Source organism: Vulpes lagopus, chromosome 3 (genome assembly GCF_018345385.1).
Source record: "Vulpes lagopus strain Blue_001 chromosome 3, ASM1834538v1, whole genome shotgun sequence".
In the NCBI taxonomy this organism is placed as follows: domain Eukaryota; kingdom Metazoa; phylum Chordata; class Mammalia; order Carnivora; family Canidae; genus Vulpes; species Vulpes lagopus.
In genome coordinates, this window is record NC_054826.1 from 77,510,057 (window position 1) to 77,527,492 (window position 17,436).

The 17,436-nt window shown below is 38.0% G+C and overlaps 1 pseudogene; it reads left to right on the plus strand.

Annotated features, from left to right (window-relative positions):
• LOC121487024 overlaps nt 1–14,393 on the plus strand; it is a 117,807-nt pseudogene extending 103,414 nt beyond the window's left edge.
• The last annotated feature ends 3,043 nt before the right edge of the window (nt 14,394–17,436 follow it).

The following is a 17,436-nucleotide window of genomic DNA, read 5'->3' on the forward strand; positions in this document are numbered from 1 at the left end:
TTCCTTCATTTATTTAATCAAATAATTCATTGTTAATGTATAGAAATGCTACTGGTTTTTGTTCCTTAATTTTATATCTTGCAACTTTAATGAATTTATTGATTAGATCTAGCAAGTTTTTAAATGAAATCTAGGATTTTCTTTATATAAAATTAAGTCATCTACAAATAGAGAATTTTACTTTTGCTTAAATGGTCTATTCAGATTTTCTACTCCTGATTTAGTGTTTGTAGATTGTATGTTTCTAAGTTTTTTTCCCATTTCTTCTAGGTTGTCTGGTTTGTTGGTGTATAGTTCTTCATAGTAGCCTCTTATGATTGTTTGTCTTTCTGTGGTATCAGTTGTAATTTCTCCTTTTTTACATGGTTTTGTTGATTTGGTCCTTCTCTTTTTTCCTTGATTAGTCTAGCCAAACATTTTTCAGTTTCGTCTATCTTTTCAAGGAAACAACTCTTAGTTTGGTAGATCTTCTAATTGTTTTTCTGTTCTCCATTTCATTTATTTCTCCTTCAATATTTTTTTCCTTCTTCTATCTATACACTTAATTTGTTCTTTGTTTCTGATTCTAACATAGAGTAAGATTTTTAATTTGGCATCTTTCTTCTTTATGCATTTACTGCTATGTACTTCCTTCTTAGAATGGCTTTTGCTCATCCCATATGTTTTGGTATGTTCTGTTTCCATTTTTGTTTCTCAGTATACTTTTTTATTTCCCTTTAATTTCTTCTTTGATTCATGTCTTGTTTAATTTCCACAAATTCATGAATTTTCCAGTTTTTCTCTTCTTTTAGATTTCTAGAGTCAAACTATTGTAGTCGGAAAAGATACTTGGTAGGATTTCAATCTTCTTGAATTTTCTAGGACTTGTTTTGTGGCTTAATATATGGTCTATCCTAAAAAAATGTTCCATTTGTGCTTGAGAAGAATGTTTTTCTTTTGTTGGCTAGAATGTTCTACATATAACTGATAGGATCATTTAGCCTACAGTGTTGTTCAATCCACTGTTTTCTTCTTAATTTTCAGTCTGGATGATCTATTCAATACTGAGTGTTAGGGTATTAAAGTCTCAACTTGGGCAGCCTAGGTGGCTCAGCTGTTTAGCGCCGACTTCCGCCCAGGGCTTGATCCAGGAGACCCAGGATCCAGTCCCACGTCAGGCTTCCTACATGGGGCCTGCTTCTCTCTCTGCCTGTGTCTTTGCCTCTCTCTCTCTCTCTCTCTGTGTCTCTCATGAATAAATAAATAAAATCTTTAAAAAAATAAATAAAAAAATAAAGTCTCAACTATTATTTTATTGCTGTTTATTTCTCCTTTTAGCTCTGTTAGTTTGTGTTTTATATATTTAGCTACTCTGATTTGGACACATAAATATTTACAATTGTTTTTACCTTCTACATGAGTTGGCCCCTTTATCATTACATGGTGACCTTCTTTGTATCTTTTTATCATTTTTAGTTGAAAGTTTATTTTGTCTGAAATAAGACCCAGGCTTTTTTTAATCTTCCTTTCTTTCTTCCCTCTCTCCTTTCTTCCTTCCCAGCTTCCCACCTTCCTTCCTTCTTTCTTTCTTTTTTTTTTTTTCAGTTACCATTTTCTTCAAATATCTTTTTATACCCTTTCACTCTCAGATTATGTGTGTATATAAGACTAAAATGAGTCTCTCATAGGCAGTATATCACTGGATATTGTTTTTTAATCAATTCAACCATTCTGTACCTTTTGGAGAATTGAATATGCTTATGTTTAATGTAATTATTAGTAAGGATTAACAACTGCTATTTGTTCATTGTTTTCTGATTGTTTTGTAGATCCATTATTCCTTGTCTCTTATCCTGCTGTTTTTGTGTATATGTTTTAATATCTTTTGGTACCAGTATGCTTTGACTTCTTTACCACATTCTTTTGTGTAATTGTTATGTTTTTCCCTTATGGGAAAATATTATATTTAATATTATATTAAATATTATGATAATTTCATAAAATATCAGAAAATATAACAACCTATTTTAAGCTATTAAAAACTTTAATTCCTAAACTTTACAGTTTTACTTCTCCTCTCCCTTGCATTTTAGATTATTGAGATTACAATTTACATATTTTTATTGTGTAACCAATAACATTATAGTTATAGATATGTTTGTCTTTTAACCTTTAAACTAGAATTGCAAGTGAATTATGCATCATTATTACCACATTTAAAAAAATCTAACTTTGCATATTTACCATTTTCCATGAGTTCTATCCTACCTTCTTATGTTTTTATGATGTTAATTAATGTCCTTTTACTTTCACTCAACAAACTTCCTTTAGAATTTTTTGTAAGGCAGATCTACTGGTAATGAACTCCCTTAGCTTTTGTTTGTTCAGGAAAGTCTTTATCTTTCCTTCACTTCTGAAGGAAAGCTTTACCAGGTATAGAATCTTTGGTGGACGTCTTTTTTCTTTCAATATTTTGAATATGCCACCTCATTCTGTCCTAACCTAAACATTTTTGTTAAGAAATCCACTGATCACCTTATGGTTTTCCTTTGTATGTTTTGTGTGCACTTAGAATTCCTTCTTTGGCTTTGGCTTTTGACAATTTAATCATAATGTAACTCTGTGAAGCCTTTTTAGGTTCAACTGATTTGAGATTGAACATACTTCCCTTTCTTTCCTCTTCTTCTGGAATCCCCATAATGTAAATGTTGTTTGTTTTCATTGTATTACAAAGGTCCTTTAAACTTTCTTTGCTCTTTTTTATTTTTCTTTTTCTCCTCTGATTGGATCATTTCAAATGCCCTTTCAGGTCACTGCTTCTTTTTTCTGCATGGTCAAGTATGTTTCTGTATGTCTCTGTAATTCTTTACTGAATTTCTTAATCATATTTTTCAACTTGAATTTTTATTTTGATGGTTTCTACTTTTTTGTTGAAATTTTTTGTTCATGCATTATTTCCCTATTTTCATTTAGTTGCATGTTCTTGTAGTTCACTAATCTTTAAGAAAATTATTCTGAATTCTTTGAAAGGCCATAGATCTTCATTTCTCTAAGGTCAGTTATTGGAGTTTTATTTATTTTCTTTAGTTGTTATATTTACCTGATTTTTTTGTGGTTCTTGTTATTTCCCTGGATATCTGGGTATTTGAGTAAGTGGGCTCCTCTTCTAGACATTACAAGTTCTCTTTGGCAGAGACATTACCATTCAACTCAGTTTGGGTTTGGGGGCATATCTGTTGGAAAGAGTCTTTGGCAGGCAGGGCCTGCTATTAAGGTCTATTTTTGGACAAGGCAATTATTTGAGCTTGTGATCAGGGGTTGAGGAATGTGCTACTGGTTAAGAACAGGTAGGCAGGGCTATTGGCTTTTTCTCTGCCCAAGTAAGTCTGTAAAAAGGACTCTGCAGTTGCCTGGAGACTGTGGTCACACTTACCAGACAATCCTGACTGGTTACTATACTCATATTAGGTGAAGCTAGGAATTAGCTTCCTTGTCTTGGCAGGGCAACAGAAGACCCAGGGCCAGCATGAGGCCTTCCTTGGGGGTTAGAATTAAGCAAAAATGTATATTAAGTTTCCTGGTCAGATGAGGCCACCAGTTTTGCTCTGCAGATGGAGAAAGCCATGGCTATGCTCTCTGTTCAAGTATCACTATAATGAGAGTTGTTGAAGAGGCTATATAGCTTCCCATGTGTCCTGCTTAGGTTCCCTGGTCAGGTTGTCTGAAGGTTGTATTCAGCAATAAGTGGTGCTATGAATTAGTTTCTGGGCCTCGGTACAGAAGAATAAGGAGCTTTAAAGCCAGTGAGGTTCTATCTGGTCTTAAACCAATCCATGCCCCAAGTTATCTGGCTGACCAGGATCACTGGCTTTGTACTGCATACCATCAGCATTGCCTGCATGAGTCTTGGCTTAAGCATTGCTATATTACATAGCTTCCAGGTTTTCTTACCAGCCCTTCTGCTCATAGGCAGAATCATGAGCTGCTATGAGGCAGCTCATAGGGGCTAAGAATCATGTTACACAGCAGTACATGGGGCCTTGGCATGGGTAAGCCATGTTCTAGAGCCAGCAAAACCTGTTATTTGAGGACCCAAATAAGGAATACCTGCACCACACTGAGTCCTGGGTCACTATGCACCACCAACTTGGTTCTTCAGATTGGTTGTTAGAAACTCCTTCCCCTTCTCTGTCATAATAAGATTTTCCCTAATTGAACCCCCATTGACTCCCTAGCACTCCTTGTAGATGAAACCAGAGTATAGGAGCTCCCATGAAGTGACCCAAAACACTGAGGGGGGGTGCTAGAATGCCTCTCCCCCTTTTTCCACTGGAGGAACCATAGGCTCAGGAGAGATCTCTCCACATGGTGATGTGCTGGCCTAGGGGTGGGGCAATGCTATCAGCCTATAGCCATTTCTCTAACCTTTTCAATTCAGTCTGTCTTGATCTTTGTGATGCAGAAGGGGTTTCAGCTTCATCTCCATTGTCTAGTTTTGTCTTATCCATGACTAGTTGTCAGTTCTTTTTGTGAGGTAGAGCAAAGTCATGAATGGCCTATGTCACCCCCTTGATGATATTCTTCAGCTTATTTATTTTAGCACTAAATAATATTCCATTGTCTGAATATACCTATTTATCTGAAAAATTTTAAAGTTGTCATGTGATTGATTCAGATTGTTCTATACGTCTCCCTCCAACTCCCAGCTGATCTGTCACTCTGATACAATCAAACTATTAATGACCATCACTGCTTACATTTGTTAATGGCCTCCTCTGGTCCTAAAATTCTGCTGAGAGATTTGCATACTTTTATGCTACATGAAACAATAATTCTTTGACTTATATTCTATTTTCATCCCATTTACAAATGAGGAAACAGGCTTAGAGATGGAAATCATGGTAGCCAAGGTCACATACCTAAAGCAGACTTAGCTAGAACCATATCAAATACTATTTGGCCTCAAAGGTGTCTATCTTATTCATTTTTCCATTCCCAGAACATACTGCAGAGCCTGGCATACAGTTGCACCTTAGAAAATAACTTGGCAATGAATGAACACAAATATTGTTCTGGATGAGCCATTGTTCTAATAGAATTAAAGGCCAGGGGTTCTTATGACATAAATTAGAAGAGAATGTCTTTTGTGAAATATCTCAGAGCCACTTCATAAATGGAAAAATGCAAGCCAATAGAAGCTAACTGCTAAAGAAGATTAGAGCTATGCAAAGAACTTATATTTCCTGGTGTCTAGAAGCAACCTCTTCTCAGGCCAAAAAAGTCCTCATTGCTAAGTGTGTTATTTAGCAGATCTGACTCCCAATACATACTCCAGAATTATCTTCAACTGTCAGCTAGTTTCCCAATTGCTCCTACTTATGTTTCATTTTTGTTCTAAATGCCATTTCCCCCTTTCATTTTGAGGCTATTCTCACTAATCCATATCAGTTTTATCATTTAGTCTTTGACACACATGTCAAGCCAAATATCAGAACAAATGTGCACAAAGCAATTATAGCAGAAGGGTCATGCTGTGAAATGACACTGAGCTGAAGCAGAGCATACTTTTTGCACATTTCAAGAACAACAAATTCCACATTTGGAGAAAAAAACATAATTGGATCTCATATGTCTTCTATCCTTCCACTTTCTGCCTTAATTTAGTCATCTCTATGACCTTCTCCACTATGCCTGTGTATAAAGTGAAACATATTAAGCAGCAGCAGAAGAGAGATACTGTTCACTTTCATTTCTCTATCTATAACCTCTCCTCATTTTCCATCAAGTACCCTGGAATTTAATTCATGCTGGCAAATATTTGCTGAACTCTTACTATTCCAGAGTCATTACCTTAGACACCATCCTAGATGCCAATTAGACAATAGAAAGAATAAAACAAGCCAGGATCTATTCTTTAACTGTATTACAAGGTAACATTTGATTGACCATTTGAGAGAGGAGCAGAGGTACAGGATTTCAAAGGAAGAATGAGATACTTCCACTTAACCATGATACTGCATGGTGGAGCTGCCATTTAAATTGGATCTGCAGAGATAGATAAGATTTCTACAACCAGAGAGTGTTAGTGAGAACATTCCAGGCTGACGGAATAGCATGAACAAATCGTTGATGTGGAGAATGTGCTCAAAGAAGGTCTAGCTATTTAATTAGCCTGGACAGAGGGTGTATGTCATGTGTCTTCGAAGTTGAGACTGAAAATGGACTGCAGAGGATGTTGAAAATTATAGAATACTTGATCTTTAGAAGTGGGGAGTGTTGAGGTGGGGACAGTTTTCCTCTCTGTTGCCTCATATTTCTAGACAGGCTCACATCTAGTGAAAAAGGGATTTCTTGTTCCTCCCAACAAGAGAAAATTTAATTTTAATTGGTATTGCTTACAGCATTCAACTGATCTGCTTTTCCTAGTGGGCTAGCTGAGCCTCAGAGACAGAATCTAGGCCTCAGACTCTCTCCTATCATTCATTTCTTGTCCCTGCCCAATCTTTGGACCTTCTTTTCACTTCCTCTTCCTACTTCCTGTGTCCATATGAAAAGCACCCAGACCCCAGTTCCTAAGAATGAACTTAGACTGTGCTCCAACCCGGTCTGACTCCAACCTAGACTGGATCAACCCAAGCATCCAGTGTCAAGGGGGAGAGAAAAGATGTCTCATTCTATGTATTTGTTCAACCATATTCCCAAACTCAGTTTTACATGAGAAACCCTCTTTGGGAAAGGAAACTGGGTTAATAATAGACATGCACCCAGATACTAATAAGAAGCGCTTCATTTCCTATTTAGATACTATTCTGTGAGGCCTTCCTTTACTGCTCTTACTTTCCCTTTTGGGTGGACCAAACCATTATCCCAAGAGAAACTTAATGCACCAGCTTCTGTAACTCCCATTGTTCTTTCTCTACACCAGAAGAGAAGGTGTCTATCGCTACCTTCTATGGTTGCTTCAGACAGCAATGCTGTTAAGTAGACATGGGAAGCAATATGGGTATGCAACTGCACAAAAGTTTTAAAGTCTACCCTGATTTCTTTGAACGTGGTAAAAGATAAATAAATGGAGAGGACAGGGCAAGATGGCAGAAGAGTAGGGTCCCCAGGTCACCTGTCCCCACCAACTTACCTAGATCACTTTCAAATCATCCTGAAAACCTACAAATTCAACCTGAGATTTAAAGAGAGAGCAGCTGGAACGCTACAGAGAGAAGAGTTTGCACTTCTACCCAGTACAACTCATTTTTAGCCACTCAGCACTGAGCAAAATGACTAGAAAGAAGAGCTCACCACAAAATAAAGAATCAGAAACAGTACTCTCTGCCACAGAGTTACATAATTTGGATTACAATTCGATGTTAGAACACAATTCAGAAGTACAATTACAAAGCTCCTGGTGGGTCTAGAAAAAAGCATAAAGGAATCAAGAGACTTCATGACTGCAGAATTTAGATCTAATCAGGCCGAAATTAAAAATCAATTAAAAGAGATGCAATCCAAACTGGAAGTCCTAATGATGATGGTTAATAAGGTAGAAGAAAGAGTGAGTGACACAGAAGATAAGTTGATGGCAAAGAAGGAAGCTGAAGAAAAAAAGAGAAAAACAATTAAAAGACCATGAGAAAAGGTTAAGGGAAACAAATGATAGCCTCAAAAAGAAAAATCTACATATAATTGGGGTTTCAGAGGTTCGCCAAGAGGGAGAGAGGGCCAGAAAGCATATTTGAACAAATATTTGCTTCAAATATTTGAAGCTGAGAACGTCCCTAATTTGGGGTGGGAAACAGGCATTCAGATCCAGGAGATAGGGAGGTCCCCCCTAAAATCAATAAAAACCGCTCAATGCTTCAATATTTAATAGTGAAACTTGCAAATTCCAAAGATAAAGAGAAGATCCTTAAACAGACAAGAGATCGCTAACTAATATGGGGAGAAGTATTAGATTTACAGCAGACCTCTCCACAGAAACCCGGCAGGCCAGAAAGGGCAGGCAGGATATATTCAGGGTCCTAAATAAGACCATGCAGCCAAGAATACTTTATCCAGCAAGGCTCTCATTCAGAATAGAAGGAGAGATAAAGAGCTTCCAAGATAGGCAGAAACTGAAAGAATATGTGACCACCAAACCAGCTCTGCAAGAAATATTAAGGGGGACTCTGAAAAAGAAAAGGAAACCCAAAGAAATAATCCACAGAAACAGGAACTGAATAAGTATTAGGATGAAACTATATTCATATCTTTCAATAGTAACTAGAACATGAATGGGCTTAATGATCCCATTAAAAGATGCAGGGTTTCAGACTGGATAAAAAAGCAAGACCCATCTATTTGCTGTCTACAAGAGACTCATTTTAGACCTAAGGACACCTCCAGCCTGAAAATGAAAGGTTGGAGAACCATTTACCATTCAAATGGTCCTCAAAAGAAAGCTGGGGTAGCAATCCTCATATCAATTAAAGTTTATCCCAAAGACTGTAGTAAGAGATGAAGAGGGACATTATCATACTTAAAGGATCTATCCAACAAGAGGACCTAACAATCATGAATATTTATGCCCCTAATGTGGGAGTTGCCAAGTATATCAATCAATTAATAACCAAAGTAAAGACATACTTAGATAATAATACACTAATACTGGGAGACTTCCCCATGGCGCTTTCTGCAAATGACAGATCTTCTAAGCACAACATCTCTATTAAAGACCATCCTGCTAAAAGATGAAAGGGTCAACCAGGAAATTAAGGAAGAATTAAAAAGATTCATGGAAGCTTACAAAAAAAAAAAAAAAAGATTCATGGAAGCTAATGAGAATGAAGATACAACCATTCAAAATCTTTGGGATATACAAAAGCAGTCCTAAGAGGGAAATACATCGCAATACAAGCATTCCTCAAAAAATTGGGGGAAAAAAACAAATACACAAGCTAACCTTGCACCTATAGGAAGTGGAGAAAGAACAGCAAATAAAACCTACACCAAGTAGACGAAAAGAGTTAATAAAGATTCGAGCAGAACAAAATGAAATAGAGACCAGAAGAATTAAAGAACACATCAACAAAACCAGGAGTTGGTTCTTTGAGAGAATTAATAAGATAGATAAACCATTAGCCAATCTTATAAAAAACAATAGAGAAAAGACTCAAATTAATAAAATCATGAATGAAAATGGAGAGATCACAACCAATATCGAGGAAATATAAACGATTTTAAAAACATATTATGAGCAGCCATATGCCAATAAATTAGGTAATCTAGAAGAAATTGATGCATTTCTGGAAAACCACAAACTACCAAAACCAGAACAGGAAGAAATAGAAATCCTGAACAGGCCAATAACCAGGGAGGAAATTGAAGCAGTTATCAAAAACCTCCCAAGACACAAAAGTCCAGGGCCAGATAGCTCCTCCCAGGGAAATTCTATCAAACATTAAAGAAGAAACCATACCTATTCTACTAGAGCTGTTCTGAAAGAACACTTCCAAACTCCTTTTATGAGGCCAGCATAACCAAAACCAGACAAAGACCCTACCAAAAGGGAGAATTATAGACCAATATCCCTGATGAACACAGATGCAAAAATTCTCAACAAGAATCAAGCTAATAGGATTCAACTAACATTAAGAAGATTATTCACCATGACCAAGTGGGATTTATCCCTGGGATGCAAGGCTGGTTCAATACTCATAGAACTATCAACGTGATGGATCATATCAACAAGAGAAAAAGCAAGAACAATATAATCCTCTCAATAGATGCAGAGAAAGCATTTGAGAAAATACAGCATCCATTCCTGATCAAAACTCTTCAGAGTGGAGGGATAGAGGGGACATTCCTCAACATCTTAAAAGCCATCTACGAAAAGCCCACAGCAAATATCATTCTCAGTGGGGAAACACTGGGAGCCTTTCCCCTAAGATCAGGAACACGACAGCGATGTCCAGTCTCACCACTGTTATTCCACCTAGTACTAAAAATCCTAGCCTCACCAACCAGGCAACAAAAAGAAATAAAAGGCATTCAAATTGGCAAAGAAGTCAAACTCTCCCTCTTTGAAGATGACATGCTACTGTATATAGAAAACTCAAAACAACTCCACTCCAAAATTGCTAGAACTCATACAGCAATCAGGCAGTGTGGCAGGATACAAAATCAATGCCCAGAAGTCAGTGGTATTTCTATACACTAACAATGAAACTGAAGAAAGAGAAATTAAGGAATCAATCTATTTACAACAGCACTCAAAAGCATAAGATACCTAGGAATAAACTTAGCCAAAGAGGTAAAGGATATATACCCTCAAAACTGCAGAACCCTTATGAAAGAAATTGAGGAAGACACAAAGAGATGGAAACATATTCCATGCTCATGGATTGGAAGAATTAATATTCTGAAAATGTCAATGCTTCCCAGGGCAATTGACATATTTAACGCAATCCCTATCAAGATACCAGGGACTTTCTTCAGAGAGTTGGAACAAATCATCTTAAGATTTGTGTGGAATCAGAATAGACCCTGAATAGCCAGGGGAATTTTAAAAAAGAAAACCATATTTGGGGGCGTCACAATGCCGGATTTCAAGTTGTACTACAAAGCTGTGATCCTCAAGACAGTGTGGTACTGGCACAAAAACAGACACATAGATCAATGGAACAGAATAGCGAACCCAGAAATGGGCCCTCAATTCTATGGCCAACTAATATTTGACAAAGCAGGAAAGACTATCCACTGGAAAAAGGACAGTCTCTTCAATAAATGGTGCTGGGAAAATTGGACAGCCACGTGCAGAAGAATGAAACTAGACCACTGTCTTATACCAGAAACAAAGATATACTCAAAAGGGATGAAAGATCTAAATGTGAAACAAGAATCCATCAAAATCCTAGAGGAGAACACAGACAACAACCTTTCTGAACTTGGCCACAGCAACTTCCTATAAGATACATAAAGAACAGAACATAAAGGCAAGGGAAACAAAAGCAAAAATGAACTATTGGGACTTAATCAAGATAAAAATCTTCTCCACAGCAAAAGAAACAGTCAACAAAACTAAAAGACAACCTACAGAATGGGAGAAGATATTTGCAAATGACATATCAGATAAAGGGCTAGTATCCAAGATCTATAAAGAACTTATCAAACTCAACAGCAAAGAAACAATCCAATCATGAAAGGGGCAAAAGACATGAACAGAAATTTCACAGAGGAAGACATACACATGGCCAAGAAGCACATGAGAAAATGCTCCGCATCACTGACCATCAGGGAAATACAAATGAAAACCACAATGAGAAACCACTTCACATCTGTGAGAATGGGGAAAATTAACAAGACAGGAAACAACAAATGTTGGAGAGGATGTGGAGAAAGGGGAACCCTCTTACACTGTTGGTGGGAATGTGAACTGGTGCAGCCACTCTGGAAAACTGTGTGGAGGTTCCTCAAGGAGTTAAAAATAGAGCTACCCTGCACCCCAGCGATTGCACTGCTGGGGACTTACCCCAAAGATACAGATGCAGTGAAACAGCAGGACATCTGCATCCCAATATTTATAGCAGCAATGTCCACAATAGCCAATCTGTAGAAGGAGCCTCAGTGTCCAATGAAAGATGAATGGATAAAGATGTGGTCTATGCATACAGTGGAATATTACTCAGCCATTAAAAATGGCAAATATTGCTTCGACGTGGATAGAACCAGAGGGCATTATGCTGAGTGAAGTAAGTCAATCAGAGGACAAACATTATATGGTCTCATTCATTTGGGGAATTTAAAAAATAGCGAAAGGGAATAAAGGAGAAAGGAGAGAAAATAAGTGGGAAATATCAGTGAGGGAGACAGAACATGAGACTCCTAACTCTGGGAAATGAACAAAAGGTGGTGTAAGGGGAGTGGGGCTGGGGGTGGGGGTTACTGGGTGACAGGCACTGAGGCGGGCACTTGACGGGATGAGCACTGGGAGTTATGTTGGCAAATTGAACTCCAATTAAAAAATACAAAAACAAGATAAATAAATAAACTAACTAACTAACTAACTAACTAACTAAGTAACTAACTAACTAACAGGCTATGAGATATACCCAGGAACACTATGATCAAACAGTCTCCATTTAACTATTCATAGAACTCATATTCTTCCTCTTAACCTCATTCTTCATATCTGTGGGTAAACTGCTCTCAAATCTGCCACTGAACAACACCTTTAATGACTATTTATTTGCATTTGGGCATTTTTCGTATCATAATGTTGGTAATGTACTGTCAGATATGTCCCACCCTTATGCAGAAGCACATCTACTCTTAATTTTCATAATGTTCTCACATTACTTTACTTTGTGTTTACACAATTCAAAAATTATGCAGACCTCTCTCCTTATTTCTTTTTCCATAATGTCTTATAATCCTCTACACATTACTCTGTCTTCACAAACTTCACCCATTGTATTTCTTCTTACTAACTGGCACATTTCCCTTTCCAACTCAGAATTAACATCTAATCAATACCAACCTCTCAACAACCCCTATCTTCCTAAATATCTTAGTTTTCTCCAAGAAGGGCCATTCATGATATCTACTCTTTCTGTCTTTTTCCTCTCTTATACATTGCAAAAGTAATATGGTGCTAATACAGTTGTAAGGACTCCACTATAATTATCTCTCTCTTAAAGCAATTAAAATATAAACTGTCCTAATCCCTCTTCCAAACAGTGACATCTTCTTAAGAAACTTTCTGCCACCTCAAAAGCAGTATTTTTTTTTTTACTTCCATAGCTTCCATTTCTTTATCCCACTGTTCTGAATAATGAACATATTGTCATTGCCCAGAGTATTTTTAATTACTGGGCTTCTAAACTTAAGGTTTCTTGATCCTTGGTTGCCTTGAAGCTCAAAGGTGAACTTTCTTGTTTTCATTTCATTTCAACACCCTCCAGAGTGTGAAGAGAAGAGGGGACTCTCTGGTAGTATTTGTGAGCACTGCAGCCATAAATTTTCTTGTTGACTATTATGAATCTAAGGCTGCTTACAATCTCAGTGCTTACCAGGGCGTTATGATATGCACACAGGAGATCCAAAGCAGGATCTGGCTTACAAACATTAGTATGACAGCAGACCTAGCAGGGGATCCTCAAACTTCATCCAATGTTTCTACAAAACCATCTCAGATTTGTTTGACCAGAAGGTGTATGAGTTGCAGGCCAGTCATGTGTCCAGTAATGTCACTGACCAAAAGATGTATGAGATCCAAGACATCTGTGACAGCAGCTGGACCAAACTGAATAAAAGACTCTTCAAGAATACACCTTGGCAGGATGCCTGGGTGACTCGGCAGTTGAGCATTTGTCTTTGGCTCAGGGTGTGATCCTGAAGTCCTGGGATCGAGTCCCACATCGGGCTCCCTGCATGGAGCCTGCTTCTCCCTCTGCTTGTATCTCTGCCTCTCTCTCTGTGTGTGTCTCTCATGAATGAATAAATAAATAAAATCTTAAAACAAAAGAAAGAATACACCTCGGCCTGAGATGGAAGTCCTTGTTATACAGGTTGGCAACAGTACTGTCTTCTTGATTTTGTACAAAGAATTATATTACAGGCAGATATATGCCAATGTTAGTGAGGGACCCTCCTTGGAGCAGAGGTCTGAATCCTATTAACAACTGTTGCAATCTCTTCAAATACATTCTTTTTTTTCCCCAGTGGTCCTGCTCTTCTTGATCTACCCAACCTATGGTTCTGGGATAACATCTGATGAATCCATCTATTAGTTTCAGTCCTTTAGTCAGTACCACTGTACGACCAACAAGAAGTCAGAGGAAGAAATTGACTTTCTTTGTTCTAATTTCAAAATCTGGAATGTTCACAGTGTCCTCCACTCCTTGGTAGACATGCAAATTAATGAGAGCATTCACCACCTGCTATGGGAGAAATACAGACCCACAGGTCTATGAGGAACTTTTCAGACACTCCTCCCCAAAATTCCTGTCACCTGTAGTGTGCAACAATGGTAGTGTGCACCCTAAATACACAAGGAAACCTTCTTGAAGCAACTGAAGGTGTTTTCTGATGAAGTGCAGGATCAGGCTCAGCTCTCAACCATCTGATATTCCTCAAGCTCTACACTACCAGGCCTATGGCCAAACTGCTGGCTACCTGGACCTCATAGAACAGGAGTTCCATGTCAGCTCCTTGTGTTCAAACACAAAATGAAGAACCTGATGTGAACCAGGGGCATCTCTACCTTAGATGGCAAATTTCAGTCAGCTTCTGGGGTTCGCTTTTATATTGATAAGGACGTGATCTACATCACGGATACCAAGAGCGCTAGGCCCTATGGTATTTGTTTATCCTCATCCAACAGATACATAAAATTTGAGAAGCTCAGTCAAATGCTAAAGAAGATGGGACAGAGACCCTGAGTACATTCACATTCTTGTTAGGAATCTATTTTGATGTCTTTGTAGGTGGGGCATATTTTTTCACTGTGAAACCCTTACATATATCAGATATCAGCCATTCATCTGAATTGAAGTTTACTTGAATTATGGACTGAAATGTTTTAAATAGGTCTCAGTAAAGGATCTTTTTTGGAAAAAGAGAGAGAGAGAAAAGATGGGAAACGTATTGCCCTATAACTATACCCTTGCCATGCTCTCCAGCTTGAGCAGCCCTAACATCTACATGCATTGTCACTGTGGTCAAGGAGCCAAGTCTCTGCTGCTGCCATGTCTCCTGCTACTAACCTCAGTCCTGCTGAATCAGCTAGTCCTGATCTTTCAGTATCTTTTGAGCATGTCACAATAGTGTCTTGCTCATTCTCATACTGTATACCATCTGTTTAGGGGGTCACTCAACCCTCCTGAGATATGAAACACCAAAAGACTCTTCTGGAACCATGTATGTACAATCTAGAAGCATATTGGAGTTGATATTAGGGGAGCAAAAATAGCAACAGCATACAGGATGAAGATGAGCTCCTCTTTCTTTCTTTGCCCCCTATCTATAACAGCTGGTTCAGAGAGGCAGGAGATCTATATGGCCTCTCAAAAGACTTCCTCCAAGAACCTTTGGTATCTTGTTACAAAGCTGTGATCAACTTGGGAATATACTACCTTATCTTTGTCATCCTGCCTTCTCTGACTTTTATCTTCACTCCTCCTTACCTGTGAATGTTCTCCCAGTAAAGTGTTAACACAAAAGATTTCCCTGTTTTCTAGGGAATCCAAGCTAAGAAAGGGGCCACAACAACCACTGGAGGTTGAGCACTTTTTTACTTGTATTTTTACAGTATTCTTACTGTAGTCACCAATATATTATGAAGTCCCTTCATGCCACATCCCTAATGATCCTTCCTCTAGGGCTACTCTAATTTACCCTCAGGTTGGACCTTAAATAGGGAGCATAAGCACCTCAAAGGAACTTTTCCATATATCATCAAGTCTAACCAAGGAGGCATCTATGTTGCATTTTGCAGATAAACCCATCTTGTCCTTCTGCACTGACCTGAAAGCCTTATTCAGGATCATCACTCCAATTACCAGGAGAGCCACAAGAGAGGATTCACTTCCCCTAAAGCAATTCAATAGTAACCTCACATCCCTCATAATTATGTCAGAATTGGGGCACAACTTGACCTAAATCTATACAAGTCTCTATAAAAGTGTCTGGTTTCAGGCATCTTTGATGTGTGTCCAATGTGAGTACTGAGGGCTCTGTCAACTTCTGTCCTGGCTGAAGTTAAGACAATATTTTAGCTCAGGTTGTAAAAGTGTAAGGTAAAAAAGTCATATGCTAATAAAAAGTAATTCGGATCACCAACGAAGGTTAAAAAACACACAACAAGAATCAAGCATACACTTCATTGTCCTATGAGAACAAGATACCCTGGAATGGAAGAGGGGCAAATGGCACTCCCAGACATCCACATGAATCTCTTACTACACAAGATCATAACCTCAAGTTTGCGAATCAATTACCTGAGATCACTGTGCTGTATCCATAATAACCAAAATGTGTGAAAAACAATTTAATAGGTTATAATGATTGACTATCTTTCATTAAGCCCTAACCATGAGATATAATCTATGATAAGCACTTTACATATCCATTATTTAACTTAGTGATGATCATCAATCCTCCACAGAGGACACCTCTTCTGAGGATAGAGCAGGTATCCACTTCCTTGGTACCATGCAAAGGTTTATGAAAATCAGATTGGCAATCTTTTCTAGAAAGAACAACAGTTGATGCCTGATATTCCAAAACATCCTTCATCTCTTTGGATTAAGTCATTATTTCTGGACAGGGTATTAATAGCCACTTTGAGAACTAAAAGCATTTCTTGCAGTTCACATCCAAACAGGAGTTTTTTGCCCTCTCTTCCCCAGGTGACTTTCTTCGGCCTGAAAGCAAAACCAATTTGTTGAGGAAGAGGTTCTAGGTTGAGGAGCCAATGAAAGTAAATCTAGGAAGGAAACTGAAGGCTCCTGGGAGACTAGGGAAAAGCTGAGCACAGAACCTGTCAGTTTTTCCCATAGATAACTTTGTTTCTGTCCTAAGACTAAGTATGTAAAAATGTGAATTAACTATAGCATGAAAGAGTTAAGGGGGATATAAAGAACTTCCTCCTTATAGTTGCTACTAGATGGACCCCTAGTAGGAGGGTAAGCTTTTTGTTCACAGATATTTGACCTCTTAGAAGCAAATATCCTGAGTCTTTACCAGTTTTGAGTTCACATTTCTATTCCACATACATTTGCCATTTTCCTTTTGGGTTTTTGTCTGCACTTTTTTTGTTGTTGTTCTAGAGAAATACTAAAGAGATTGCTAATGGTTTTACATTATAGCCTCAGGAGGAGTCTTAATTTTAATTCCTTTGGAGGATGTACTACCAGAGAATTATCAAGCAAATGTCTATCTATAAACTGACCACAGAGGAAGGCTGTTCTGCCTCTTTCCACTGTCTCTAATCTCAACATCAAAACATCAATGAGCATTTCATCTGCCAATATAAGTACTCCATCTTCCACTCTGTCCCAGCAACACCTGGAATTATTGTAGCGCTCTCTGGGACGTGAACATCTCAGTCCACTTGTTCAGGTATTGGCAACACAGAAAAGTGTTGGCAACAGGTCTGTTACTTGATATTCCCTCAAGACTCACTATCTCCTTGCTATCAACTCCTTCACTGACAAAAGAGAATGACCTGTCTCTTGCTTTAGCACAAACTGGTATCAAGGTGCAGATTCTTCAGCACAGTTGCAGCAGAGAAAAGAGACTTTCCAGGAGGCCTGGAAACATTTGGGTTACACACACAGACAGACACACACACCCCTTGCACATATAGTAGGTACTCCATCAATAATTTTGAATAAATGCAGAGAATTTGGGATCAATGATGGAATGAGAAGGCTCAAGGAAGACTAAAATATTTTTAACAGAGTTTTTTAAAACCCATAAGGA